The sequence below is a fragment of the Grus americana genome, chromosome 11 (genome assembly GCF_028858705.1).
Source record: "Grus americana isolate bGruAme1 chromosome 11, bGruAme1.mat, whole genome shotgun sequence".
NCBI lineage: Eukaryota > Metazoa > Chordata > Aves > Gruiformes > Gruidae > Grus > Grus americana.
In genome coordinates, this window is record NC_072862.1 from 13,221,432 (window position 1) to 13,233,614 (window position 12,183).

Sequence of the window (12,183 nt, forward strand, 5' to 3'; positions counted from 1 at the left end):
GTTGGAAGGCAGGTGACCTGCCTCCTGCTTGGTCTTTCTGCTGTCCTGCTGCGTGATGCTGGTAAGTTTGACATTAAATGCCTTGCGTACTGCGCACGCCATAGCTGTAATGACTGCGGGCACAAGCCATTAACGTTATCTCTGAGTCTTGAACACTAGTTGCTACAAAAACTGTCTGAAGCACAGAGGGAGGCGTCTTCATTATTGCATTACAGCTCATGTCTTAAAGCCAGATTTTCTCCTGCAGTTGCAGTCAGGCCAGGTTTCACTAAAGAACCTGGTCTCCAATTTAACAGGTTTTAGTATTGGTATTTGTTCTCCACTTTGCACTTTCTAGTCATTCTTTATAAGAATGCAAGTGACTTCACCAGCTTTTCTACGAAAGGCATTATCCAAACTGGCCTCCCGAGGCCGCTGGCTTTTCATTATCCGGGTCGAAGTACAGCCACTAAAGTGCCAGTCAGCTGCACTACTGTATTTTCTCATTCAGCAGCTTCATAGTAGAGGAAAATGTATTTCATACGTACATACAGTAATGTGAGAGGAAACCACTTCCCACATACACAAATTCCTGACTCATTCCTTTCAAATGTGGCTGAAGCAACTGCTGAATGCTCACACAAAATCTATGATACCCATTCAATAGGCTTTTCCAGGCTTTCCAGTATGAGGAGGAGGATCACAGAAAATGTCTTGTAACTAGAGCACAGATTGGAAATTTGAACCTCTGGGGTTTGTTTCCAGTTCAGTTACTCTGTTTACTAGTCTTGGGCATCTGGGCTCTGCGCCTGGGTTCACCCATGCAAAATAGCTATAGTAATGCACCTCTACTCATTTTGGGGGTCTGCCTTGCTGTGTCTTTAGAGGGGGTGGCTCCCAGATGTTACGTTGAGATCCACAGATCAAAAAGCGTTATACAATGGTAGAATAATCACATTATTGCACTGCTGTCATCTCCCCGATTCTTGGTAACACAGTTGTCCGCAGCATGCAGAAACTGAGCCTTCCTGGGAAAGGAGACCGGATGCTTGCAGCTAACCAGGGCATCTTGTATACTCCTTCACAGAAAAGCAACGAGAGCTATCTAATTGTGTAATAAGTTAAGTAGAAGAAGAAATAAAAGGCTTATTTGCCTTCATAGCTAGTCACACTTCTACACAGGCAGAACTAATCTCAGCAAATTGAGAGGTCACTAATTGAGGCTAAATTTGAACAGTAGTAATTAGAAGAATGAGTGAACTGTATTTTTTTCAAAGCAGATTTGATTTAATAAATTATGCTGCTTAGCCACTGTTGCTACGAAGCAAAAACCAGCGAAGGTGCTTTACAGAAGTGTAGTAGATTTACTGGGTAACTGAGAGCTGAATTTAGATGATCTACCACAGCTTCGATAGGAAAGCTTCAACTCTCCAGGGATTCTCATAATGAATCTGTGATGCATTTAACTAGCCACTACAAGGCACTGTTGCATCCAAGGAATAACCTACAGAATACGCAAAAGAGGGGTTTAGGATATTGCTAAAGTGTAAACAATGTGGCATCTACTTGCTGAGTTACTGAATTGATATTAGGGATTGTGTTGCCTTCCCCACCAGTGTGCATGAGTAAATAATCTTAGTTGAACTGACAAGTAATTTATAATACTTACTGACAGGTAATTTATAATACATTAGGCCTGAGATTCCAAAAATCTTTTAGGTTAAGACAAGTTTTGCAGGGTACAGAACGCTTGTTACTAAGCAGACAGTGAGATATAATGGCATTTCCCCCCAGTTAAAACGCCCCAACAAAACAGCAACGTAAATAAATGCAGTTATTTTGCAGGACAGCGCTGATCAGAAAGCTGCCTAATTCCTTTGCTTCTATTTAATATGTTAGACTGGAAGCCTATGTGCAACAGCTAGTTTGGCAACCTTTAAAAAAATCAGTTCAGAGAGAGTTACACAACAAAAATAAAAAAATAGGACAGATCCTTCTCTCACACACACTAGCGTAAGTCAAGTATAACTATTAAGTCAGTGATGAAACATAGGTGTGAGAAAATGCTCAGACCTAAGACCTACCTAAAAATCTCTCTCCGCTTGGGGAGAGGCTCACAAGTGTTAGGATTTCACCCTTCTGGTGAGATGAAAAGGCAACGAAGTGAAAGTTGAGATGTGAGAGACTGGTAACCAAAATCAAAACCTTTCTTTCTAGCCATAAGGTCAGATATAGTGCAGGTCAAGCTCTGCTGGAAGTTGCTCCCGGTAGACGGGCATCTACTGACCACTGCGAAGCATGTTACTATATGGCAGTCCCATATCTAGCAGACAGAGAATCAAACTGCTAAAAAATACCCCACCAAACACACAAACAGGGAAAAAACCCCAACATTATCATGGCTAGCCTCCCTCCTGGGACCCCGAATAGCAAAGTCAAGGTCTAAACACCTGTAACATTCACCTTCCAGTCTCCAGGTGATTCCTGTTAGCAGTGTTAAAGAAACCAGGCAAAGGACTTTCGCACTAGTTTTGTCTACACTCGTGAGAGGGAGAGATACCACAAAGATATAAGGGAGGTCAAACCGAGGCAGTGGTGAAGACAAGGGGAAGAACTCCTAAACCAGCCTCCTCTTTAAAACCATTTCAGATGTGTCTGTTCCATTTATTGTCCGTTCTGACCCTACTCCCAGTTAATTCACCGCAGCAATAACTCATTGAAAACAAAGGGAGCAGTCCCTTATTTAAGGTCAGTTCAAATCCTACAGGAAGAAAGCCCATATTTAATCTAGGTCCCAAATGTTGTTATCAGACATTTCAGTGTCTATCATTTGTGTATATTTTTCTACATGCCCCCGGAATGACAGGCTAGATGCTCAGACTGCTATCTCTCTAAGTTCTCTCCGATAAAGTGTTTGAATTCTACTCTTGATTACAATGACACTCACCCAGAATAGGACAGCATCTCCCTAACCATGTTCCCAAAAAAAAACAGATCCCCTTTGCACTTCCTAGAAGGCAAACCAATGGAAGCACTGATCTTGTTAAGTATTACATGCAGAGGTGGCTATGACTACTGTAATGCATACAGAAATAACGCCATCCCTAAATCCTTAGTCCTCTTAAAATTGTAATGGTGAATATTGTACTTTGTGACAGCTGGTGGCATGGGCTCTGTCTTCTTTTTTGCCTTTAAGAAGGGTCAGAGCAAAGGACTCTGCGTGGATCTTGTCCCACAGAATTGTACTAAGCTGTGTGCTGTTCATAGAACAGATCTTTCCAGATTGCAGTGAAGTCTTAAATTCTAGCTTATACTCAGAAGACACAAAGGTTAAAGGGTTCTTAATACGCTTATTCCTTGCAGGTCTTTCAGTAATGATGCCTTTTAAGGCTGTGTTGCTCACTTCAGTACTTAGTCTACAACGACACAAAGTGCACAGGGAAAGGTAAGAAGAAAAGTGGCCTTTAAAGGTGTCTGATGGAGTCCAGCTCCTCTCTTCTGTCAGCTGGGACACACCTGCACGTAGGTGTACATTGGTAGCAAAGCTATAGCCATATTGCAGTTGTGAGATGTGATTTTAAGCTGAATAGATGTACCCAAGCCAGATCTAATGATTAGCAATGAAGATTCAATAGTCCAGGTGTCAGCTGCCCTGGCAATTCAGTGTGATCTCTTGCTGGCTCGGACAGCCCATGCTGAAGCCCAAGCTGTTACGTGCCCACCGCTCTCGTTAATTATCAGTCTCAGCTAAAGCTAACTAAGGTATTCACTCACATTGCAGTTGGAACTACTAAACAAGTATGAAAAAAAGACTAAATCTGTAGTTCAGCTGCAGAACTTGAAAAAGTCTTTTGGAGCCAGATCATTCCGTAGTCCCCGTTGCCATGAAGCTACAGAATCGCCTGTACTGGCACAGCACAAAGAGAGGCACAGAGACAGGAACAAGCGCCCGCTAACGGGGGTGTGGTGTGGCAGCTGCTTGTGCCAGCGCTGCCACTTGAAAATTCGCTCATCAAACTGTGCCTTAATGCACCAGCATTCACCTTGGCTCTGAAGCTAGCCCGCTGCAAAGCCTGCTCTTTGGAGTGCTCCAAGGGGACAAATAGTCAAAGACTCTACACAGATTGATAATTGCTGCAAAGCCCTGTCATGACTCATGCATTAATAGCTTACTGCTTGATGGCTTCTCATGCTCTTATACAAAGATGCCAAATAGCATATGAACAAAACCACGGGATAGGAAGTTCACCCTCTTTCCAGTATTCACCGCTGATAAAAACCTTCCTAAAGGTTTTCGTTAAGCACTTTTCAAAACAGATTAAGAATCCACCCCTGCTCAGCGTTACAGCATGGAGCAGTCGTCTGATGCACAAAATAACAGTTATCTTGCCAGGAAATTTGCTGTACTAATGCTGCTGTCCTAAGCAGCTCGATCTTTAATCTGATTTCTTTGTTTCTTATTTGAGGCAAGCCGCTGTAACAGAAATGTTCAGCAAAGACCGCTAAGCCACTCGGCATGTCTGTAGAACTCGGGCGTGTTAACTCTTTTGCTCTTCCCGGTTGGCCAGGGTCCTGCTCACTTGCATTTAAGGAGGACTTTAATGTGCTTGTACTACTGTGATATTGAAAGATCAGTTTCTAGTTACTGTTTTATTTTCCTAGCTGAGCTAGGTAAATATTGATAAAGACTTACATGGGTTACTTTTATAAGGAAAGTAAATCTTTATAAGCAAAAATCCAAAGTGAAGCGGTAGCTTGCTTTTTTGCAACCATCTGTGCACTCTGTGTTTAATCGTATTTCTGTTGTTATTGAATTTACTGGATACATTTTATAAAGTGCTTTAGGAGATCCACAGGGACGGGATGTGATCCACTCAGAGGATGTGACCCGGCAGGATTTTTGGCCAATGATTTGCAATAGGAGCAGGATCAAACCAAGCCTGTCACCCTGTTAGCATTTACAAAAGCATTCTCTGAGACCGAGAGATAAATAGTAATCAAAAGTCAATTAAAAAGAAGCGATATGTTGTAATTTATAGCTAGTTTAGATTTAAACTGCAATTTTTAGAAGGAAAGAAAGTTATCAAGAACACTTTCTGTGGCCAACCTGAATACAAAACTGAAATTATCCGGCTGCTGAAAGTCCCTGTAGTTCCACTAAAAATCTGGGTGGATCAGTTCTAGAGAAGGAACCAACTACTGGGAATGACAGTACAGAAATCGTAACATAAAACCCACCAATGAACCATCCACAAAGATCATCTGCTCTATTTAAATTATAGTAGGTTTTTGAGGGGCACTTGTTAAAAAATCTACACCAAATTTAATGTCAATAAAACAGTTTAGACAAAACTGGAGTCAAAGAACAGTGGAAATACAGCTGCCTGGGGACTGCCCATAGTCAGACTGCAGAAGAGCTGGTCACTGGGTTAATGACACAGTGAAACCCTTTTGTAGTACGGGAAAAGAAAATCCATTAGAAAAACCTACAGAGACATCTAGCTCTATTACCTAACATCTGCAGTTGTCTGCCATACAGTGGTGTGTGCTGGAGATAAGCAAGCATGATAAAAATGTTATAATAACCTTTAAAAATGGGAGACTGGAAATACAATGCTGTTTTTACTTGCAAAGTGTTTCTCATGCAAGTGTCCCTGGGAGATGTTTTATAATAAAGTTTGAATGAAATACAATAAAAATCAAATCAAAGCTCATTCACTCTATACCAAACAGAACAGCTCAGGTTTCAGCTTTGGTTTTAAAGCCAGGAAGAGAATTTACTTGATGAATTTCTGCTGCTGCTGTTCAGAATTAAAAAAAAAACAACAAAAAGACAGTAGCTCAAAAGGTAATTTACAAACAGTTTGGATTTAAAAGCTGATGTTGTCAAGAGATCAAAAATGAAAGACTCACAGAATTATTCAGCAAGCTGCAAATATCCATAAACTAAACAGAATTCAGTTCTATTCCAGGATTGAAAGCATAATTTTACATGTACAGCATTTTCTTTTCAAGTATGCATATGACAATTACCACATGCAAAAATATCAATGTATTACACGTTTCATTTGCATGAAAAATTTACGCAATTACAAGCAAAGCTCAGCCTCTACCGCGTGTGCACCGCAACAGTACGCGTTCATGTACGAATGAAAAATGTAACTCTATGTCATTGTGTGCATGAGGTTATTCAAATTCAATATCCAAACACTGATTTCCAAAACAACAGCCCGTGCGGATGCAGAAGTCCGATGCCCATGTTGTTACTTTTTTGACTACTGTCAGAACATTCCAGCTGGACTAAAGGAATCCAGCATCATTTAAGATTTGATGACCTGAAAACCAGACAGCCTCCTCTTATTGGTACTTTTCCATTCCCAAATATAGGTCCAATGTGTTTTTAGCACGAAAGGTATTTTTGCTAATGCCTCATAAAATTCTCAGTGAAATTAATGCTCTGTGCCAAAAGCTGTTTCCACAAAGGTGTAAAGGCTCTCTCAGAAGGTTAATAGCGATGATTTCTAATCCTGGCCCACTTCCACATGGCGACTGTTACAATCGAGCTGGCAGTGATTTTTATGTCAATGAGTCCGTTATCAAAACTATATGTAGCTGGTTGCTGGACTATAGGCACTTAAGGGAAATTGGCATCCATATTTCCAAGACAACATTTTTTTTTCCTTAATGTTCCAAACACTGTTGTTTGGGGTTTGGTTTTTTTTCCTAAATAATGGTTCCAGGTCAATAGTTTAATGATTAAAAACCAGAACATATAAGCAAAAGTTCTTAATCCCTAGAAATATGAATATGTTTGGGTTAGTTAGCTTTATTATAATTTTTTATAGACTCCAGTTAGATAAGCCACTGTAAAACAAGTAGGGCATGAAAAATAACTGTTCTGTGGGGGGTTTTTTACATAAAAAATTACGTTGGAGACTTGAAAAAACCTTAAAAAAAGGCAGGAAGAGAGCACGTGGGAAGCATTTAGATGTTAAAAAGAGACTTTAACCTTGTATTAGCTGTGGGCCTCTTAGTCTTGCTGAAATATTCACCTGTTGGTTCACCATGAACTGGTATAATTCGTAGGCTGCCAGCTGAGAACCAGCCATTCTCAGTCCGGTCTGGAGCTGCGTGGCCAGCACTAGCCAACACTGCATCCCTCGGGGAAGGATATAAAACCTCTTCATTCTTCTTGCATATGTTCCAACTGCCCGCAGTGCATGTACTGACAGCGGCAAGTACCTGCCTGACCTTGTGTGCTGATCTGCATAATTTTACCATAATTTGTCATCGTCTGTCCCCGTCACGGCATGCTTTAGCAAACAGAAGGTAGCTTTATTACAGGGCTTTTTCTGAATCGACAGCACTGCTATCGTTGCAAAACTACATGTTGTGTTTTGTTTCTACTTGAAATATTGAGGCTTCGCTTGAAGATACGGGATGAAATGCTGGTCCTGTTGAAGTTTTGTTGTTGTTCTTTGACAAGATCAGGGTTTAGCTGCTGGCCCTTTGTGTTACACAAGTGCATGTTATCTAACGGGTCTCTTATCACAGCCAGAAATCAGGATCCTAGTTATTGAGAAAGCACTGCTGTAATACAGCCAGCTAAGAGCATGGCTGATTAAAGTTACAGTATTATAAAGTATTTTAGATACCTTATTAAGTACTGCCATAAATGCATGGAATAAAGTGATGTTCTAGGAGCACCTGGGTGAACAAATTGGAGAAATAGGGGTGTGAGTCATAACAGGAGTTTAGGATTCAAAACATTTCATGCAAAGCAGTACAAAGACATTCAGTTAACCTCTCATGTCCTGATAATGATGTTGGAAATTCTTTTGTGCATTGCAATACTGGACTTATGCCTAGTGGGGAAGCTACGCTTACTTCTTTTGATGTATCTAGGGCAATTCTATTTAATCAGTGGTTTGGGTATCTCATTTTAGGTATCTAAATTGGAAATTTTTTGCAAATACCCATAGTTATGAAACGCTCTGTGATCTTCAGGATAGGATAAAATTTTGTATTTCTTACCCATCTGGACATAGCAGAGATGAATTTCATGCCTTATAGAAATTGCAGGTTTCATCTTTTAGAACACATTTCTTGAACTGGAAATCAGCTAGCCTAGAAGGAATTTACATTTTTTTTTAAAGCCCCTTCTATTAAGGAATCAGAGGGTTTGATTGGCTAGAAAAAAATTAATTCACTCATTTCTTTGTTCCAATTAGACAGAAAGACCTTTACACATGGCATCTCCCATTGCCCTGTACCTCTCGTTGCCCTGTAATAAGTGCAAATCTATGTAAGAAAATGTTACTCCATGATTCTTCAACTAGACATGTGGCTCTCAACATCTCCCCGCTACAGAAGATTCCTGTCTGCCTTTTGGCACGCTGCTTCAAGTTGCTCAGGCAAACTGGGAGATTATCCCCTGAGCACAGACTCCAAGGGAAACTCCAGCTCTGTTGAAATCAATGGAGCTTGGCTGTTGGCCTTAAAGGAGCTAGCAGTTAAGTCTCTTTTAGGTTAGCAGCATAGTAAACAATTTGTTTTAGAAATGCTGTCTACTCAGGGTTCCCTGAAGGTCATCCTTACATCCATGCTCACCTGCCATTCAGTCCATGAGCTTCTGCTTGTGATCTGAATTGTTTCATGCATGCTGTGGGCTCTAGAGCCCATCTACCTGGGTGGATAAATCAGTGAGGACATCTGACAAGCAGCCATCAAACAGCCTGAGAGACAGCACGGGGGTGGGAGGCAAACGGGAGGTAAAGCATGTCATGGTTGTGGTTGCTCCCTGCAACGCTCTGTCAGAGCACTGGAGATACAGCTGCTACGTCGGAGCACGACTGCATGGAGCTCCCCATGCACCCATCTCTTCGGGAGCCTCGCTGAAGTGAAGGGGTCTCTGACAATATAGCTGTACTATGCAGAGAAAGAGATCAGAGTGATCTGAAGTATCGCACCCTGAGCACTGTGTGGGGCACTGGGATCTATCTGCAGGAAGCTCCTTGCAGAACTGCAGACTGCATCTATATTCCACTTAGCACAAGGACTTCTGGTCCTGAACGGGACCCTTGGGCATTGATGCACTATAGCAATTAAATAATGATAATAATAAAACTTGCCTACACAGTAGTGTACATTTCATGCAAGCTGAGATGGCATCATAAGTAAAGCAGTTCTTCCACCTTGTGGTTAGACAGACTACTACTGGCAGAGTGTGTACAGCAAAAATCACAGACTGCACACGAATACTGCTGTTACACAGACCCAGCACGCAAAGGACTGTTGCTATCACAGGACCCCTCTTGCAGACCAATGCTACAAATAGTAACTAGCCCTGTTTTGTAAGGTGAACGTTCGTGTGCGTGTGCATACTTACACACGTGTGTACAAAGGAATAGATTTGCAATGCCCTCTAGCGATGCTATGAGATCTGGTGTAACAACAGCTAGGGTGGGTCCTTCATCCTCCTTGGTAAAATAAGGCCTTTATTCAATGCAACACGCAAGCTTTAACATGCTGATAAAACATACTGGTGTGGGAACAGAGTGTGAGGAATATGTGATCTCGTCAAATAGAGATTGTAGCCAGTTCCTGTGAGCAATGCCACTAGAACTAAAAGGAACCATTTGAAGGCAGCGGAAAATTTCATTTATGCTTCTCTCCCCATTTCTACTCTCTGTCCTTATTTTCTGCTTTTTACCTCTGACTGTTGAAGCAACCATATAGGCTTTGTTTGCATCAGGGTACAATTCAGCACAATTGGGTCCAGAGTCTGTAGTCAGTCACCACAGGGTGAGGCCGATTTCAAATGCAGTAATTAAATGTCAACTTTGTACTAATGCAATAGAGGTATATCGAGAGATGTAATTTTGCAGTCAATGCTGAAGATTTGCACTGTGCGAAACAGTGGAACACATTGGCTAACAAACTTCAGAGCCAGTAAGTGAATATTAATGTTTTTAATGGTCCTAAATTACACTATTTCTGAGGCAGGATTAGCTTGGTTACATAAGAGGGAACGATTCGGTTCAAAGAAGAATAGTGAAACGTGAAAAGAACAAGCTGTTTAAAATCTACGTCTGCTTCTCAGGTGTTGCCGTTTCTCTAAAGAGCAGTTTATTAATTACATACTATTCTCCCCCTCCTCACTGTCATCATTCCAGTTGTACCAGCTGGCACCACTCTACACAGAGTCCTCTTGTGGTAGTAGGTGCTTTGCAAACACAGTGTAAAAATCAGCCCTAGTGTATCAAACTCCTTTTTTGTCACTCAGTCTGCAACTAGCCGCCAAAATAGCTCCCAAGATAAACTGTGAAAGTCAGAGTCACACCAGGCCAATATTTGACCCAGTGTCTCAATGGCTTTACTGTAATAATTCCCCAATAACTCTATCTTCAGTTTCTTTTGCTCTTCTGAACTGCAGGGTGACAGCTGATTATACAAAAGAGCTGAACTTGGCTCCTCTCTATAAAATTTTTTACTTCAGTTGGCAAACCAGGTTTTTTTCACTGTAAGATCCCAAGAAAGCTAGCTTTCATCAACCATTTTTTCTACCTAGAATTGAACTTCAGTGGCAAATTTCAGCTGTAGGACTGTACCCTCTTCACCCCCAAATGTGAAGTTGTTCAGACCCAGAATGGACAAAATAGGGATGTAAGTAAAAACTGAGGAGTCTTCAGCTTCCATGCCTAAGTAGACAATTCTATGTAATGATAAGTTTCATTTTTTTACAGTAGGAAACCAATTTGTCTTATTGTCTAAAGATATTTTAAAAACCACCAGGAACCCAAGAGGTCTGACAGGTGTGCCATGCAAAGAATAAGAGTCTGTTAAATATTTTTACCTGTTCTTATGGCACAGATAAAGGCTACTAGCACAAAAAGCACGTGTGACTCTATCCCACAAAGACAATTTTTAAGGATACACTTATCACTGTGGAGGAGAAATAGACCGAGACCCTAGAAGGTTGACATTATCTGTTTGTCAAAAGAGCAATTACAATAGAAACAGTAGATTGACAAGCTTCCCCTCAGTCTCTTTCAGAAATGCCCGAGCTTGATTCACAGATAACACCTTTGAGAAGACACCTTTAGTCTTCATGGGTGGAATTAATCTCTTCTAACATCAGACAGGTATCTAATAAGTAGTCACCTTAGTTCCTCTATAATCAATAGAGATAGATACCTCCAGAGGATGATTCATCTAATCTGAAAACAGATGTGTAAGATAGGTAGAGTGAGTAGTTCTCCAGAGGTGTCCACTTGTATCTCCATTGACCACAGAGAGCCTGGACAACTACCTAGATACCTGACTTCTAAAGGGCTAAAAGCAGATGAGCCATTTAGATAAGGATAAAGCCATGTTACCCTTTCTAACATAGCAGTGATCTCGCACAGTGATGTTATCAGCACCTCTCACAATAGTTTGCCTAATTTTAATAAATTCAGTAAATTCTGGCATTTCATCGCATGCTTCTACTGTTGATCCCCTGGATCGCTGCTGTTGCTTCCCTGCCGAGACTTCCACAAAACTTTATTTTCTCTGGTAAACCAGGCACAGTGCCAACATTGGTAAGTCAAAACAATCTTATCGAATCAACTCTGCAAGACAGCATGTCAGTTGGAAAACTGTTGCTTTATGTCTAATTAGAAATGGGTGAGTTAAAACCAGTTTTGATAAACTAGATGTTTTGAAATAAGGTGCTCTGGATAAGAACTGACTAAAACATTCTCAGACCCATTGGTAGATATCTTTGGTAACTCCTAGAAGAGAGGCCTGGTTTAGAAGCCTGGAGACGGGCAAATATACTGTTCGCCAATTAAAAAAAAAAAAAGAGAAGAAAAAATAGGAAATGGAAATTAGGACTACTCTTTTAAAGTTAATCTCAGAAAAATAGGGATTAAATCATCAAACAAAGCATACCTGAGTAACTAGAAAATGACAGGGAGATTTGTGGAAGCCATTATGGGTTTCCTAGAACCTATACACTGACTCTAATTGCTTTGCATTAACACCTCTATTTGCTTTTCTCTTTCCTCGAACTCCTGTTTACCTTTTGTTTTCAGAGTAGTGAAAACTCCCTCTAAAATGCCTGGAAAGCACACAGGACATTATGTGATTAGCAGAAACACCCTCAAGCAACAAGTCAATGTGAGCACATCACCTGTTGGTGCTCCTGGGTGATGCAGTGAC